This window comes from Chrysemys picta, chromosome 6, assembly GCF_011386835.1.
Source record: "Chrysemys picta bellii isolate R12L10 chromosome 6, ASM1138683v2, whole genome shotgun sequence".
NCBI lineage: Eukaryota > Metazoa > Chordata > Testudines > Emydidae > Chrysemys > Chrysemys picta.
This window is the reverse complement of record NC_088796.1, coordinates 22,435,355-22,454,270: the sequence shown is the minus strand read 5'-3', so window position 1 is coordinate 22,454,270 and position 18,916 is coordinate 22,435,355. Positions and strand designations below refer to the sequence as shown.

General features: G+C 42.1%; 1 protein-coding gene across 11 annotated transcripts in view; it reads left to right on the top strand.

Annotated features, from left to right (window-relative positions):
• PDZD2 (PDZ domain containing 2) overlaps window positions 1–18,916 on the top strand; it is a 301,222-nt gene that overhangs the window by 207,350 nt on the left and 74,956 nt on the right. The gene's annotated exons all lie outside the window — the stretch shown is intronic.

Genomic DNA, 18,916 nt, shown 5'->3' with positions numbered 1-18,916 from the left:
GGAAGCAGCTAGTGCTTGCGATGCCCCCATGACAGTGGGGCACAAGTAATAAACAGCACATGAGCATTTCAACCTCGTGATGAGCCTCTGAGGCTGCTTTGGCAGTAGCCAAACTGTAGGAGAGACTAGTTTTAATGGTTAAATTAGAACTAAAAATCTTCATTCATCGTCATGCTGAATGAGTGAACATTTAAAGAGAGTCCATGTATTAGTTTGTGTCTAAAAATTGATCAATGGCTGTGGGAAAGTTTTATTGTATATTTTGCACTATGCTTAGGAGATCGATGCTCCGTATTGTTTTATCAGACTAGGGTAAGGGACTTCTTACTGCTTCTCCTGTGATTTTGAGTAGAAGTATATGGCAACAAAACACGAGAAAGACCTTAGAGGTTTAGCGTTTCTGGACCCAGAAAAAATCACTCAAGTCTTGATCAGATTTCACATACAGCTTTCACCAGAAGAGTTGTCACTGCAAGGCTCTGAGTCTTTGGCAGTCTTCCTAAAGAAATTGATAGACTAAACACGTGAATACTACTGCGCTAAGGCTGGGACTTATTGTGGCAGCTGTTTTTGTTTAAAGAGTTCAAAGCTGGTAATATATTAATGCAGTCATATTTCATATTGCTAAATTCCAGTGAAGGGAAGTGTGGCACAAACATGCTGCTCAAACTAATGATTGCTGATATTACATATTTACTAGGGGGCTCTTGGTTCAAACGTGAAACCACCAGGAAAGCTGAATCCAATAAAAGAATAATAATATTCCTAAAGCCAACTAAGTCAGAATATCCTCTCTTCCTGTCAACTAATCAAATGATCCTGTCTCAGTGCAAGGGCTGGACTAGATGACCTCTTGAGGTCCCTTCCAACCCTTTTCTACATTTCTATGATTCTAGACATTAAATTCACTGTGGTATAACGAGGAAAATGTTATCTGGAAAGTTTGAAAAACCTCATAATTTGAAACTCTGTATAATTTATTTTGTTGTTTTTAAAAGGAAAAGATATGGATCAGAAAGATCCAGACCTGCACAGTTTTATGGCTCCCTGTCAATTTAGAACATAATTTAAGCAAGATTTTTAATAAGGCTAATTTAAAAATGCCTTCTAAATGAATATGGTTTGTGTCTGAATTTCTGAGTAATAAAGTGTGTTAGAGATCAGCTCAGAGAGGTGGAAAGCCACTACATTACAAATAAGATTGGTGGTCTTGAGCCACTTAAACTTATTTTGAAGTTTTAAGACATCTTGGTCTGAAAAATTTTGAAGTTCAGAACAGATATAGAATATGAGAAATAAATGAATATTTAATGCAAAACACATACAAGAGGCATTTGAATATGTAAGCAGGGGTGAAAGTAATTTACAGGACTTACCGGTACTGCCGGAGTCCTGAGGGGGCGTGGCCTTGTGCAGAAGAGGCGTGGCCTCTCAATATTTAAAGGCCCTGGGGCACCGGCTGTGGCTGGGAGCCCCAGGGCCTTTAAATCAATCTGGGGCTCCCAGCTGCAGAGGTGACTGGGAGCCCCCGGGGCTCGGGGCAAATTAAAGGGCCTGGGGCTCCGGCCACTGCGGAGCTCCGGGTCCTTTAAATCCCCACTGCAGCTCTGGCTGCCGGAGCTGCAGGCGGGATTTAAAGGGCCCAGAGCTCCCGCGACTGTGGGGAACCCCGAGCCTTGTCGGGCTGGGGCCGGGATTTAAAGGGCTCGGAGCGCCTGCCGCTGCGGGGAGTCCCAAGCCCTTTAAATCCCGGCCCCAGCCCAGCCGCTGGAGCTGCAGGCGGGATTTAAAAGGCTCTGGGCTGCCTGCAGTCGCGGGGAACTCTGAGCCCTTTAAATCCTGGCCCAGGCCCCAGCCCAGCCACCGAAGCCGCGGGCGGGATTTAAAGGGCTCTGGGCTACCTGCAGCCACGGGAGCTCTGAGCCCTTTAAATCCCGGTCCCACCCCGGCTGCCGGAGCTGCAGGCGGGATTCAAAGGGCTCGGCGGGGAGCCCAGAGCCCTTTAAATCGCTGCCGCGGAACCTGGTGCGGTCCGGCACGGTGTACTGGCTCTTGCCGGTACGCTGTACCGGACCGGACCGGCTTACTTTCACCTCTGTATGTAAGTCTAGCCCATTCACATAACAGGAATGCTGAGTCATGAACAGAAGCTGAAGAAAATGCTGTTTGTCAAAACTATCTAGCACAAGATTGCTGTATACTTATTTTTAGTAAAGAATAAAATTGTCAGACACATAGAACATAACTTGTTAGGCAAAAGTCAACATGATTTCTGTAAAGGGAAATCATGTCTTACAAATCTAATTAGAGTTATTTGAAGGGGTCAACAAACCTGTGGACAAAAGGGATCCAGTGGACATAGTGTACTTAGATTTCCAGAAAGCCTTTGACAAGGTCCCTCACCAAAGGCTCTTACATAAATTAAGTTGTCATGGGATAAGAGGGAAGATCCTTTCATAGATTGAGAATTGGTTAAAAGACAGGGAGCAAAGGGTAGGAATAAATGGTAAATTTTCAGAATGGAGAGGGGTAATTAGTGGTGTTCCCCAAGGATCAGTCCTAGGACCAATCCTATTCAACTTATTCCTAAATGATCTGGAGAAAGGGGTAAACAGTGAGGTGGCAAAGTTTGCAGATGATACTAAACTGCTCAAGATAGTTAAGACCAAAGCAGACTGTGAAGAACTTCAAAAAGATCTCACAAAACTAAGTGAGTGGCAACAAAATGGCAAATGAAATGTAATGTGGATGAATGTAAAATAATGCACATTGGAAAAAATAACCCCAACTATACATTCAATACGATGGGGGCTAATTTAGCTACAACTAATCAGGAAAGAGATCTTGGAGTCATCGTGGATAGTTCTCTGAAGATGTCCACACAATCAAAAAAGCAAACAGGACGTTAGGAATCATTCAAAAAGGGATAGAGAATAAGACGGAGAATATCTTATTGCCCTTATATAAATCCATGGTATGCCCACATCTTGAATACTGCATACAGATGTGGTCTCCTCATCTCAAAAAAGATATACTGGCATTAGAAAAGGTTCAGAAAAGGGCAACTAAAATTATTAGGGGTTTGGAATGAGTCCCATATGAGGAGAGATTAAAGAGGCTACGACTTTTCAGCTTGGAAAGGAGGAGACTAAGGGGGGATATGATAGAAGTATATAAAATCATGAGTGGTGTGGAGAAAGTGAATAAGGAAAAGTTATTTACTTGTTCCCATAATATAAGAACTAGGGGCCATCAAATGAAATTAATGGGAAACAGGTTTAAAACAAATAAAAGGACGTTCTTCTTCACACAGCACCGAGTCAACCTGTGGAACTCCTTGCTTGAGAACTAGATAAATTCATGGAGGTTAAGTCCTTTAATGACTATGAGCCAGGATGGGTAAGGAATAGTGTCCCTAGCCTCTGTTTGTCAGGGGCTGGAGATGGATGGCAGGAGAGAGATCACTTAGACTCATAGACTTTAAGGTCAGAAGGGACCATTATGATCATCTGGTCTGACCCCCTGCATGCTGCAGGCCATAAAACCATCCCTACCCCTTCCCTGGACTCTGCTGTTGAAGTCCCCAATCCTGTTTTTAGTGACTTCAATCGGCAGAGACCCTCCTGCTAGAGATCCCTGCCCCATGCTGCGGAGGAAGGCGAAAAACCTCCAGAGGCTCAGCCAATCTGCCCTGGAGGAAAATTCCTTCCCGACCCCAAATATGGCGATCAGTTAGACCCCGAGCATATAGGCAAGAGTCTCCAGCCCGACCCCTGTTAGCCATTATACTATTTACCTACCATTGCTTGGCTTTCCTTGACTACTATGTTTTACCATTAAACCATTCCCTCCATAAACTTATCTAATTTAATCTTAAAACCAGACAGGTCCGTCGCCCCCACCGTTTCCCTCGGTAGGCCGTTCCAATATTTCACCCCTCTGACGGTCAGAAACCTTCGTCTAATTTCAAGTCTGAACTTCCCCACGGCCAGTTTGTATCCATTCGTTCTTGTATCCACGTTAGTACTAAGCTGGAATAATTCTTCTCCCTCCCTTGTATTAATCCCTCTGATATATTTAAAGATAGCAATCATATCCCCCCTCAGCCTTCGTTTTGTCAGACTAAACAACCCAAGCTCCTCTAGTCTCCTTTCGTACGACAGGTTTTCCATTCCTCTGATCATCCTAGTGGCCCTTCTCTGCACCCGTTCCAGTTTGAGTTCATCTTTTTTAAACATGGGAGACCAGAACTGCACACAGTACTCTAAATGAGGTCTCACCAGCGCCTTGTACAACGGAAGCAGGACCTCTTTATCCCTACTAGATATCCCTCGCCTAATGCATCCCAAGACCGCATTGGCTTTTTTCACCGCCACGTCACATTGTCGACTCATAGTCATCCTGCGGTCTACAAGAACCCCTAGGTCCTTCTCTTCTTCCGTTACTTCTAACCAATGCGTCCCCATCTTGTAACTAAAATTGTTATTAGTCATCCCCAAATGCATCACCTTACACTTTTCACTATTAAATTTCATCCTATTTCTGATACTCCAATTCACAAGCTCATTCAAGTCTCCCTGCAGGATATCCCTATCCTCCTCCGAATTTACAACGCCTCCCACCTTCGTATCATCCGCAAACTTTATCAGCCCACTCCTGCAATCGGTTCCGAGGTCAGTTATAAATAGATTAAATAAAATGGGTCCCAAAACCGAACCTTGAGGCACTCCACTAGTAACCTCCCTCCAACCTGACAGTTCACCCTTTAATACAACCCGCTGCATTCTCCCCATTAACCAATTCCTTATCCACCTCTGGATTTTCATATCGATCCCCATGTTTTTCAGTTTAACTAATAATTCCTCATGGGGTACAGTATCAAACGCTTTACTGAAATCCAGGTATATTAGGTCCACCGCATTTCCCTTATCTAATAAATCCGTTACTTTCTCAAAGAAGGAGATCAGATTCGTTTGGCACGATCTGCCCTTCGTAAAACCATGTTGTAATTTATCGCAATTGCCACTACCCTCCAGGTCCTCAACTAGTTTCTCTTTCAGAATTTTCTCTAACACCTTGCACACTACAGATGTTAAACTAACAGGCCTGTAGTTACCCGGATCACTTTTTTTCCCTTTCTTGAAAATAGGAACCACATTAGCTATTCTCCAGTCTAACGGGACCACCCCCGAGTTTACAGATTCATTAAATATTATCGCTAACGGGCCTGCTATTTCCCGTGCCAATTCCTTCAATATTCTCGGATGAAGATCGTCCGGTCCTCCCGACTTAGCCCCATTAAGGTGTTCAAGTTTTGTTTCTACCTCGGATACGGTAATCCCCCATCCTGAATGCCCCTCTGTAGTGGTGCTAGTATCCCTAAAACCTTCATTGGCCTCATTAAACACCGATGCAAAATATTCATTAAGATATTGCGCCATGCCTAGATTGTCTTTAATCTCCTCTCCGTCAATAGTCTTCAGCGGTCCCACTTCTTCTTTCTTTGCTTTCTTCCTATTTATGTGGCTGTAAAATCTCTTACTATTGCTTTTAATTCCCCTCGCTAGGTCCAACTCTACACGGCCTTTAGCCTTTCTCACTCTATCTCTACATTCTCTGACTTCACTTAGGTACATTTCCTTACTGATCCCTCCCGTCTTCCACTCTTTGTACGCTTTCTGTTTTTTCCTAATAGCCCCTTTGAGTCGGTCGCTCATCCAGCTCGGTCTAAATCTCTTGCTTAGTAATCTTTTTCCCTTTTTTGGAATACAGGCCTCCGACAGCTCATGCATCTTTAATTTAAAGTAATCCCAGGCTTCTTCTGCCTTTAAATCCATTAATACGTTTGCCCAATCCACTTCCCTTACCAGTCCCCTTAATTTGTTAAAATTGGCCTTTTTAAAATTATAAACCCTAGTCTTTGACTTAATTCTGTTACTCCTTCCATGTATTTTAAACCGAATTAGCTCATGATCACTGGAGCCCAAGTTGTCCCCTACTACCACTTCCTCAATGAGGTCCTCACTACTTACTAGAATCAAATCTAAAATGGCCTCCCCCCTCGTCGGTTCAGTTACCACTTGATGGAGGAATTGATCAGCAAGCACTTCTAGGAATATCTGAGCCCTGTTGTTACTACTAGCGTTTGTTCCCCAATCTATATCCGGGAAGTTAAAGTCCCCCATAATTACACAGTTTCTGTTAGTAATTACTTCTCTAAACACATTAAATAGTTCCTTATCCATATCCTGGGTCGATCCCGGTGGTCTATAGCACACTCCAAGCACTATCCCCGGAGAGGCTCTAGTAGTCCTATTACCCAGTGTGAGTATTGCCCAGATGGACTCTGTGTTATCTAATCCATCAACTATTATTTCTTTACAGTTTATTTCACTATTGACATACAATGCCACCCCCCCACCTTTACCTTTGTTCCGGTCTTTCCTAAAGAGCGCATACCCCTCCATACCTGTGTTCCAGTCGTGACTGCCATTCCACCACGTTTCCGTTATTCCTACGATATCTGGTTTCAGCTCTTGGACCAAGAGCTCCAATTCCTCCATTTTATTACCTAGGCTTCTGGCATTGGTGTATAAACACCCTAATGTATGTCGTTTAGCCTGTCTCCCATTAGCAGCACTATATGTTGCGGGCCTCCTTGTGTCCATCCCCCCTGTCCTTCCTATGTCCAATTTCATTTCCCTGGCTATGTCTCCTCTCATTTTACTCACCTTTTCCATACTGGAATCTGGCGTGGAGATTAACTGTGCATCTCCCAACCGTCTCCCCAAACTTCCTAGTTTAAAGCTCTTTTGATTAGATGAGCCAGCCTCCCTCCCAGAAGTCTATTTCTTTCCCTACTCAGGTGAAGCCCATCCCGCGAGAACAGGTGCCTGTCCCCGAAAGCCTCCCAGTGGCCATACATCCCAAAGCCCTCCTTATAGCACCACTCCCTTAGCCAACTATTTAGTCTCACAATCCTATCAGCCCTTTGCTGCTCTTCCCTCGGAACGGGCAGTATCCCACTAAAGATAATCTGAGCCTCTATCTCCTTGAGCGTCCTCCCCAGCCTGGCATAATCACCCTTGATTCTCTCTAACGAGAATCTAGCCGTGTCATTCGTTCCTACATGAAGGATCATTGATCATTACCTGTTAGGTTCACTCCCTCTGGGGCACCTGGCATTGGCTACTGTTGGTAGACAGGATACTGGGCTGGATAGACCTTTGGTCTGACCCAGTATGGCCATTCGTATGTTCTTGTGTTCTTATGTTTGTGCGTCCTTCATTTTAGCTTCTGGTTTCACATTTAGAGTTTGGCGGATTTAGATGTATGGATACAGTTCTTACATGTAGCATCTTCTCTAGATAAACATACTAGTCTCTTAAGCAATCTAATTATAAGACATAATTCAAGAAATACTGTACCACTGAATCTGTAGTTAATTTATTTATATTTAATAAGCTAGTAAGTTGTGCTGTATTTTAACATTATTGGTAAATATCCCCTTGCTTTCACTTATATAACAATTATAATTTCTAAGAATATGTCTAAAATTTAAATAAAAAACAAATACACTAACTCTATCTGGCAGGAGCTTTTTAGTACCCTCAGGCCCCCTGGAAAGCCCTTCATGAAGGGACTCAATTTGATTTCAGTGGGAGTTGTGTGTATTGATTAAGAATAATCAATATATGACCCTAAGTAACAATCTGTCACATCCTGTGAAAATTTTGAAGTTAAATATTGACATTTCTGAGCCTGCATCTTCTAGGGATTACTTTAGAAAGATTGGTTTTGGGGGGCTAGTAATCAAAAGGCAAGGAGGTAAGATAAATGCAGAAAAGATCTAATGGGATAAGTTGAAAAAGTGCTTCCTAGGTCAAATAAAGGCCAGGGTGGCTGGTTGTACTTTGGCTACTTGGTAGCACTGTAGTGGTATTTAAGACAGATAGTACTCATCAATGTGTCACTTCATTTCTTCAGCACAGTGTTTTAAGAAGAACTACACTAATCTTCTAGCCTTCTAATGCCTGAAAAACATTGGGACACCAATAAATATAAATGGTGCAAGAGAGGAGATCAGAATTCTGACTACATCTTGAGTATATTTAGTGAAGGTGACTTCAGATCCAGTCCAGTTCTCACTGAAGTTAATGGAAGAACTTCAGTGGGAGCTGGATCTTTAGAGACCACAAAGAAATCTGACTGAATATGAAGTGTACTGAAGAATAGAATGGGCAATAACTAACTCCTTGGTTACATTCTCTCAAGGCATTTAAGAGATTAAAGTGCTTTGAAAATTCTCATTTTAAAAAAAAATCTTCATTGCTTTTAAAAATACTGAAATGTCCCTATTCTGTATAGATTGTGGATTAAGGTGAGATTGAAATCTTCACCCACAACTAATGTTTATAGTTGGAGGATATAAAAAAGATGTGCTTGATTAAGGTGCTCTACTAAGAGGAAGGTGATTAAGGAACAGGACTGGGACCCAGGGAACCTGGATTCTATTCTGGGCTCAGGTATCAAAGTCACTTAACCTATCTGCAAGTCAGTTTACCAGCTGGTAAAACGGGGACAGTAATGCTTTCCAGAGGTTTGGAAAAGCTTAAATAATAAATGTTTGTAATATGCTTTGCGATCCTTGGATAGGGTTGCCAACTTTCGAATTGCAGAAGACCGGACACCCCTGCCCTGCCCCTTTCCCGAGGCCCCACCCCCGCTCACTTCATCCCCCCCGTCCCTCTGTTGCCTGCTTTCCCTCACCCTCACTCACTTGCTCATTTTCACTCAGGCAGGGGGTTGGAGTGTGGGAGCAGGTGTGGGCTCCAGGGTGGGGTTCAGGATGTGAGAGGTGGCTCCAGGCTGGGGCAGGGGGTTGGGGTGTGGGAGGGGTGAGGCTGGGGATGCGGGGTTTGGGGTGCAGGAGGGGACTCTGGGCTGATGCAAGGCAGTTGAGGTGTGGGAGGGGGTGAGTGCTCCATCTGCGAATGTGGACTCTGGGATGGGGCCAAGGATGAGGGGTTTGGAGTGCAGGAGGGGGCTCTGGGCTGGGGCTAGGGATGAGGGGTTCAGAGTGCGGGAAGGGGCTCAGGGCTGGGGCAGGGGTTGGGGTATGGGAGGGGATGAGGGGTTCAGGCTCTGGGTGGCATTTACCTCAGGTGGCTCCCAGGAAGCAATGGCCAATGGGAGCTGCGGAGCAGGTGCTCAGGTTGAGGGCAGCACATGGAGCCCCCGTGGCCATCCCTGTGCCTCGAAGCCGGAGGGACATGCTGGCTGCTTTCGGGAGCTGCGCGGAGCTGGGTGGAGAGCCTGCCAGCCCTGCACCAACTGGACTTTTAACGGCCTGGTCAGTGGTGCTGACTGGAAACCATACACCTGGCAACCCTATCCTTGGACGGAAGGTGCTATGTATTGACAATGCGAAGTATTATACAGTGAGCAGTAGTTACGTGAGCAGCTTATTCACCAGATTTTGATGAAGTAGACACTACATGATCATATTTTAGCCGTGGAAAGTTATTGTTTTAATATGCATATGAGTAAATCAGACCGGTTGAAATACATCTTTAATTTTTATCATGGTACCTATAGCTTAGTTGGCTCATTTTATGACAAACTGTTTGCTACATTCTGTCATGTTATTTGCTTCCTTGTTTAAATTATTTGTCTCTGTAAAAGCTGAAGGACTTTGAATTATGCCTCACTTTGTAGTTTGGAAAGGCTGACAGCTGCAATGATGCTTTCTGCCACTTTGCATCTGTAAATACAGTACTGCAGTTTGCCTTGCACATTTTGGGTAATGGAAAGGCATCTTCACTTGGCCAAACACAAGAATAGGCTAAACGCACAGTCTAGCAGCAAGAAATAGAGGCATGAAGTGATGAATAATAATAATAATAAAAAAGAATTTCTAATCAACCTATTTTACTGAAGTGAAAAACTACTCTGTGCCAGATCCTTAGCTAGTATGAACCTGCATAGATCTATTGAAGCAGATGGAGCTAAGTTGATTTACAATAGCTTTTTGGCAACCTAATTGGAGATTATTATTTCATCAAGATTATTATGTATTTATACGATGCATATTTTAGGGATAAGTAACTTGGCTTTTAGTTTTCATCATAGATATCTTTAGCTGTTTAAAGATCTCCTCTCAGGCTGTTTCTGTTCGTGGGCCTTTTTATTCTTTTTATCATAATGTGATTTATTTTGCATTAGCTTCCAGCTGTCTTCAGTGTGAATCTTCGGGCTTTTTTAGCTGCTGTTGTGATGTCTCGAAGCTTTAACTTGGACTATGATGAAAATGCGCTTCCTTTGTCTGTGTAGACTAAGATTAACGTGTGCTGGATCTGCGAAGCTCTTCGCGGCAGGGGCTGTCTTTTACTGTATGCCTGTACAGCACCTAGCACAATGGGCTCTTGATCTTGGATGGGGCCGCTAGGCACTTTTGTAATACTACTCCTGATACAGCAAATGATTCATTTATAGCCAGTCAGTTTCCATCTTCCCTTAAAACAACAGTAATTACAGATTTACTGGAGAAGTCTCCATTGCTACTAAATTTCTATTAATCTATTCCAAACTTTTCCATTCTTTGCATAGGTTTAGGTAAAAGCTATAGCTTTGGTAGCTGCAGTTTTGCATTTTAAAGAATTGCAATTATTGGGGTTACTCTATGACCCAAACACCTAGGGTGCCAGTAGCATGCCAGGTGTACCCTGACTTCAAGGCAAGTACTGTAAGTGCTTCAGTAGTTGGCTTTGCAGGCACTAGCTCTGGGTGGGTCCCAATAATCACTCAGACACATGGCTAAGGGAAAGGGTGTTTTATTAGGGCTCTCAGGGAAGGAAAAGGTTGCAGATAGCCCAAGTATAGAGACTTAAACAGTTACAGTTCAAAGTGAGCACTATCAGTTCTTGTTTGGGTCCCTGGGGCAGCCAGGTCGAGAGTTAGGGCGTTTCAGGCCTAGTGCCTGGGGGAGCCTCTCCAGTCCAGTCTCCATTCAAGCAAATAAGCATTTGTGAGTTTCCAGGCCAGGCTCAGGTAGTGTCTCGCATTAGGGTCCCTTTCCCAGCCATTGTGGCTCTCCCATAAGTCCCGCACAGACCTGCACCCAGCTGTGACATCTGGCAGTCAGAACCTGTTCCACATGCAGCTCAGACCACAGTTCCTGGGGCTTCTCTCTGCTCCCGATGCCTTGTGGCTCCCACTCCCAAGCACAGTGCAGCCACGTCATTGTTCAGGACCTTTCTACTTACTAGGCCAGAAGGAGAGTGCAGTGGGCAGGGTGCTGATGGAAAGCACAATCTCAGCTTAGTCAGGGAGTAGGAGATGTACAGCAAGGAGGGGGCTGGTGGGAGGTGTAGTCCCCTGCTTTGCAGATCCATCCCACGTTAATCTAAATGATAAATGCATTTTGTTCTAGACTTAGCATGCACCAAAGCCCTTTTGGGAGGAGTCAGATGTAATCTGATAGCAATTATTGACAAGAAAGTGTTAATGCATTTTCTTGACCTATGGCTCACATCATTAGAAATGGAGTAACTAGATAGGTGGTACAGGAGTGGGTATGGTTTGCATGCATCTTATTATTTGTATTACCGTAGTACCTAGGGGTCTCAACTGAGACTGATGCCCCATTATGGTAGATCATGTACAAAGACCTAGTAAGAGACAGTCCTGGTCCCAAAATGTATACAATCTAAAGAGAGAGATTTCTGCCCTTACGTGAGTGTTGGTGGTAAATATGGATAAATATCCATAACGACTGTTTTCCAGAATGGAAGACATAACTTTAGCTGAATGTATGTTCCTGTCATTTTATGCATGAATGATTCTGTGAAAATATTTGAAACCAAACTGACTTTATTGATATTGCACAATATGTTGTTTAGTGCTATAATACTATAGTTGTAAATCACTATTATAAAGCTATGTATGTTTGCTCTGATACGGTACTGAAATTATTACATAAAGCGAAAAGATCCTTTCAGAATTCTAATATGGATAGATGCAAAATGGGTCCAAATATCTGTGCAGTTGCACCCATATTGAATTTAGTCCACTGTGAGAAGTGATATTTTTCTTCAAGAAGTTTTAAAATACCCAGTTGGTCATGTCAACCTAGCAACATAATGAGCACATGCAAATATTTGTGAAAACGCAAAGGAATCCTAATCTTTAAATGTCTGTTTTTTCAGAGAGTAGCATTGCATAAAACCCTCTGATCAGTGAGAGCTGAGAATTCCATTTGCCTCTCTTGGAATAAAATTTCAGTAGAGGGCAAAAGGAAAAAAGGGGAATAGCTTTAAGAGGCGCAGGCCATGTGGTGATAGTTCAAGACAGCAAATGACTCCAACAGATTTTTTTTTAAAGGGTGATTATGTCGTTCAGGTGCTTGCAATGGCAAATAAAATGTTTAAAGCCCCAGCTAAGAAAATGATGTCAGCACCTAGTCTGCCAATAGAGATGATTCCCTGGAGGTCATTCTGCTTCGAGTATCAGCGTTTTCATCCTGTCATCTGCAATACCTATTTTGTGGCTCTACGTTTTAAATTATTTATTGTAAATATTCCCCAGGCCTTGTGTCCCAGGATCCTTCTCTTGCTGCTTTCTTCCTTTGGATGGAAAGCAAATATATCCTTCTCACCTTTCAGTAAAAAGCTTCGTCCTGTCCAAGTGAGCAATGAACCAAACTTGCTGAGATATCAAGCATCAAGGCAGCCGTTTTAACAACTCAGCTCTTTAAATTATACAGATAAATTCTCTTAAACCAACATCAGTGTAGAACAGTAGAGTAAACCATTGGTGTGAATCACAGTTGGGAATATGCTGTTGGTTACTACATATTCCTGAGACACTGAAAGTTCACATTGTGAAACCTGCATAGTTGACATTAATGGCTGGATCTTCAAAATGGCTCCAGAGAGACCAGAGGCAAGAGGTCTTGTGTTAGATAAGAGCCGTGGGTGTGGATGATGGTTCATGAGATTGAAAATGGGCTAGAGAATGGTTCACGGGTAGGCCATTAGCTCGCATCTAGCCCCTGTTTGGTAGTTGGGAAGATTGAATTGGTGCTGCCCATGTTGTACTTCTTAAAAAGGTCTTCAACTTCCAGTGCTGAAGCAAAGAGCTGGGTGGTAGTAGATCAATTTCAGAAACAGTCGGTCTTGGGGAACTTACTAGGCATTAGAGATGGCCAAACTATTCACATTGAGCAAGTTATTAATTAATTTAGCCTGCTTGCAGATGGTCTACAAACAGACTTTTAAAAAAATGAATTTGTCCATTATTCAAAATAATTGAACTTGCTTCACTAGTAATAAAAGCAAGGTCTCGTGTACACACACCTGCCTCTAAAAATATGAAATAAAGGAACAAGGCAGAGTCCCTTCTAAACAGACCATTCTTTAAAGTATTCCAAAGAAAATCAGAGAATGAAATCTACCTGCTATACATTATTGAAATAATTGCTCCATTAAAAACCTGAAAAAAATCATATCAAGTTTCCATTGCTGAGAGCATGATTCAATAATGATAATATTTAGGATGCATAGAATGATGGCTATTCACTAATTCTTCATGTCAACACACTTAGCTGGATTCACTAAACCTAGTGCATGGAGGAGTAAATTAATCTACCAGCTACCGCCTTGTTTCATGCACCAGAAGGGGGGATTCAACCCAAGAGAGGGCAAGCAGTGGTATCTTTGCTTTCCCTCAGTGCTGTTGTAGGAAGCTACTTTAATTTCTCCCAAATGCCCCACCAGTGGAGGATGCTGTGGGGAATTCCTCCTGCCTCGTTTTGGGGCTTTATTGGCCCTCTAGTGTAAGGGGCTGTGACTGCATTGTACCGTCAACAATGATCAGCCTTCTGCCTTGAAGGCCTTATGCCAGGGATTACATCCTGGGTTGCATCTGGTCCCCATTCTGTTTTGCCCAGTACAGGATTTATTGTCTTTTGGTTCTTCTGCCCTGAGTGAAAAGCTGACAGTGTGATAACCAAGTCGATGTTGTGGGACAGGGGATGGATCACTTGATGATTGCCTGATTACCTGTTCTGTTCATTCCCTCTCAATCACATGGCAACTGTTGGAAGACTGGACACTGGGCTAGATGGACCATTGGTCTGACCCAGTATGATGATCTTATGTAAGTCCTTTGAGGTCCACTGCAAATGCTGCTTTGGTATTTAAGAAAGTCTCTGTGGCTTCAAAAGCAATCAAAATGGCAGATGAAATTCAGTGTTGATAAATACGAAGTAATGCACATTGGAAAACATAATCCCAAGCAAACATACAAAATGACGGGGGTCTACATTACCTGTTTTCATTCAAGAAAGAGATCATGGAGTCATTATTTTCTGAAAATGTCCACTCAATGTGCAGCAGCAATAAAAATAAACAAAAACAAAATAACCCAAACAAATCTAACAATGTTAGGAACTGTTAGGAAGGGATAGATAATAAGACAGTAAATATCTTGAATATTTGAATATTGCATACAATTCTGACCATCCCAAAAAGATATATTAGAATTGGAAAAGATACAGATAGACAACAAAAATGATTAAGTGTATGGAACAGCTTCTGTATGAGAAGAGATTAAAAAGACTGGGACATTCCATCTTGGAACAGAGATGACTAAGAGGGGATATGATAGAGGTCTATAAAATTGTGACTGGTGTGGAGAAAGTGAATAAGGTGGTGTTATTTACTCCTTCACATAACAGAAGAACCAAGGGTCACCCAATGAAATTAATAGGCAGCAGGTTCCAAACAAACATAAGGAAGTATTTCTTCACACAACATGCAGTCAACCTGTGGAACTCATTGACAGGGGATGTTGTGAAGCCAAAACTATAACAGGATTCAAAAGAGAACTGTATAAGTTCATGGGTAAGTCTATTGATGGCTATTAGCCAAGATGATCAGGGATGCAACATCATGCTCTGAGTGTCCCTAGCTTCTGATTACCAGAAGCTGGGAATGGGCTACAGGGGCTAGATCACGCGATGATTGCCTCTGAAGTGATTCCTCATTCCCTCTGAAGCACTTGGCATTGGCCACTTTCAGAAGACAGGATACAAGACCATTGGTCTGACCCAGCATCACCATTCTTATGTTCCTATGTAAGTCCTTTGAGGTCCACTGCAAAGGCTGCCTTGTTATTTAAGAAAAACTGTGGCTTCAAAAGGCAGCTTTGTGGCAGATGAGGGAGCACTGTTTGTTTTCTATTTTTGCATCATGCGTCAACTGTGAGATTCTTTAGCAGCCGTCAGTACTGTAAATCTTGAAAAGCCAATATAATTTAAGATATGTGATTACTGCAACTTTCATAAACCTCTCTGTTTTTATTTAAAGTTTTCTGCTTATTTATGAAAGGGTCTGCTGAAACAATTACTATGGCCTGAGCTGCTGTTTTTAGACTTCTTTCCTTTATATTTTCCATTTTGCTGTCTGGCTTTTGGACTACATATTGCATTTCTGTTTCCATTTATTTACACCTTTCGACTGCCAAATTTTTCTTTCAGATTTCAAAGCAGGGTTTCTTTGTGTATAGATTTGTAGCTTCTTGAACACCACATACTCAAATTCAATCAAGCCCCTTTAACTCTTACAATTAGCTGCAATGTGGAAAAGGGTCTATCATATTTTATTTATTTTAGTTGGAGGAAAACGTTCCCTTTTGTTTTATTAATGATGGAATCCAGCACTTATGAAATTAAATGTTTGATGTCATGTGCTTGGAGCAGGCATAATGCAAGCTTCCACAGATAGTGCTGGCGATGCACTTCCTTCCTGATCTATAACACACTAGCAATTCCAGATGAAGGCTTGTTCTGAATAAAGACTGCCTAATGTGCAGTGGTTTCGTGATATAGAAAAATGGCCTCCAGAGACTGCACTGAAACTAGCAAACTCTATTCTCTCTTGTGTTCCGTTACATGAGATGACCCATTTTCACTTGTAATTAATTGTAGAATGATATTAATACTGTTTTTAAACAGTTTGATTATTTTAAAGTATGCACTTTGAAGTTTGTGATCTGTGAGTGAAAATCTGATCCAAAAACACTTTGCATGTTGAGAAGAACCAAGTTAGAAAAGCAGTACAGCCACATAAGAATGACACGGCTATAAAAACAGCCACAGAAAAGTATTAGCCACTTAAATGGTCAGGAAGTAATTTGGGCTACTTTCTCTTTTTCCTAGAATATATTAGCCCTCTCACATGAAGTCTGAACTGAAGGAGGTGAGCACTGGCCACTTCCAGAGTGCATTCTGGGGATTAACCATTGAAACCAATTACCAAGGGAAATGTTGGATTTTTCCATCTCTTGATGCAGAAAATCAGATTGGATCACTTTCTAGAAGCTGGAGGAGTACTTGTGGCACCTTAGAGACTAACAAATTTATTTGAGCATAAGCTCAAACCCACTTCATCGGATGCATGCCACAAGTACTCCTCATTCTTTTTGCTGATACAGAGTAACATGGCTACCACTCTGAAACCTTTCTAGAAGCTGTACTTTAGCCTACATACAAGTTCCTGGTCTCAGTACAAGGGTAACTGGTCCCTTCTCACCTTAAACTCGGTGAATCTGTGAAATACTGAACACCCCCAGTGTCAGTGACTGGACTTCACCTCATGGGATCAGGCTGGATAAACTTGTTTTTTCTAGCTTGGCTCTTTGATACACTTGAAATGCTTTGGCTCCATTAGCATTTTGGTTGGGCTGTTGCGGGAATTTCTTACCTTTACAAATGTGATGACAACTAACTCTGAATTTGATGGAGAAAGTGACTAGAAATTTTCATGAAAACATTAAACTGACCAGCATCAAGAAGTAAATGTAGTTGAACCATTAAGTAATAGTGACTGCTATGATTAAATTCAACATCATCTGGGGCAGGGGTTATACTAAACACCAGCACGGTGCCATTAAACTGCAGTATTGCCTACTCTTGTGATGCTTGGATTTTCCCTAAAGCTTTGGACCCAGGAGTCGTATAATTATACCAGAAACTCTGCTTTCATTTAAAAACAAAGTAAGTTTCCTGTCCCCATGTTTGCAGAGAAAAGCTTGAAAATATTAACCCTAAAAGTTCAAAAGCACTCCAAATGTAGAATTTTAAAAAACTCACGATTTTTTTTCTAGCAAATCTCATGATTTTTTGAGGCTGACTCATGGTTCTTGAGCATTTAGGATTAGTAATACTGAAACTGTAGATGGAGAATTTAAATTAAATGAGGACGCTAGTCATAAAGACCTTGAAGTCAAAATCAGGGGCATTAAAATCCTTACAGGGAGTATGGAGGTACTTCAGTTTGTCATTATGGAGTCACAGAAGGTATAGATACCCACCCCTACACATAAAAGGGAGTCGTCTACAGTAAACAAATAGCGTGGACGTTCCCCAGACATCTTTTACAAAGATGTTAGCTGCATCAGGTTCATTGACAGCCCATTAGCTCCAGGTAAACAGCTAGTGAAGACAAGCCCCGAAAGACAGTTACCAAAGAGTAGGAGCAAATGTTTAATGTTCAGCATGCAAAAATATAACAGCAAGTTGCCCCAAGGGGCGTATGTGTGGGAAGTGTTTTAACTGTGACTGGTGGTGGTTAATATATTTATTAATGATTTGGAAAGGAGGCGAACAATGAAATGGCCAGATTTCCAGATGACACACACAATTTTTGGTTTTTAAAAACTAGAGAATAAGTTGCCTAACTTCAGCCATTTTTGAAAGTGTTGGCTTGGGAACATTTAATTCAGAGAAGACAAGTACAAGATCATGTCATAATACAAGACCAGAGGGGACAGTCAATATAATTGAAAGTTAACACATTTTAAACTGTTTTTTAAAAAAGGAATTTTTTTTTGCACACATCAGTCTGTTTTGTTGTTTTAGCTGGGGTCAGATTTGGTCACCCTTTCTCAGGCTGAGTAGCCTCTTACTTCACAAGCAGTCCTATCGATTTCAATGGAACTACTTATGTAGTAAAGTAGCACTCAGCCTGACTGAGGGTAGCAGAATCTTGCCATTTGCCATCATGAAGCATGTTGCTGTATAAATTAGGTGCCTGAGAACAGGTCAGCTAATCTTAATTTCTGACTTTTTTTATGCTTAAATTTGTAAAATGCTTAGGAATGTAAGCTATGGCACTACATATTGTAGCTCTTTGTATAATTGGCGTTCCAAAAAGCTTTAGCAAATCATTAAACAAAATTTTATGATAACACTGTTAAACTTTATTGGCAACTAGAGGCTTGTCTACATGGAGACACTCAAGGAAAGTTAATCCAAATTACCTAAAGGTATGAATTTAAAGCGGTTTAGGATATGTCTACACTAGCACTTTCGTCGGTAAAAACCACACCATTGACCAACATAAGTTTCACCAACAGAAGTGCCGGTATGGATAGCGCTATGTTGGTGGGAGATGCTCTCCCGCTCACATAGCTCCTGCCGCTCGTTGGAGGTGGTTCAATTATGCCGACAGGAGAGCTATCTCCCACCAGCATAGAGCAGCTACCTGGGAGACTTTACAGAGACACAGCTGCAGCGGGACAGCTGTGCTGCTGTAAGGTCTCTAGTGGAGACATAGTCTTAGTTAAACTGCATTAAACCCTGTGTGGACACTCTCATTCAGAATTAAAGTGACCTCAATTAAGTTTCTCTTAATTAACTAGCCACACGGGGATTTACTGCAGTTTAGCTAATCCATTTTTAATTCACACAGTTAATTTGGATTTAATTTTCCTGAGTGTTGCTGTATAGACAAACCCTCGATTCTAAAATGTAATTCCATGATTGGTCACTCAAATGTGCAGCCCGTGTTGAAGTTAATTGTCATCTCTGTAGCTTAATCTTGGGTGAGGGGAGAATTTATGTTTCTCTGCTAAA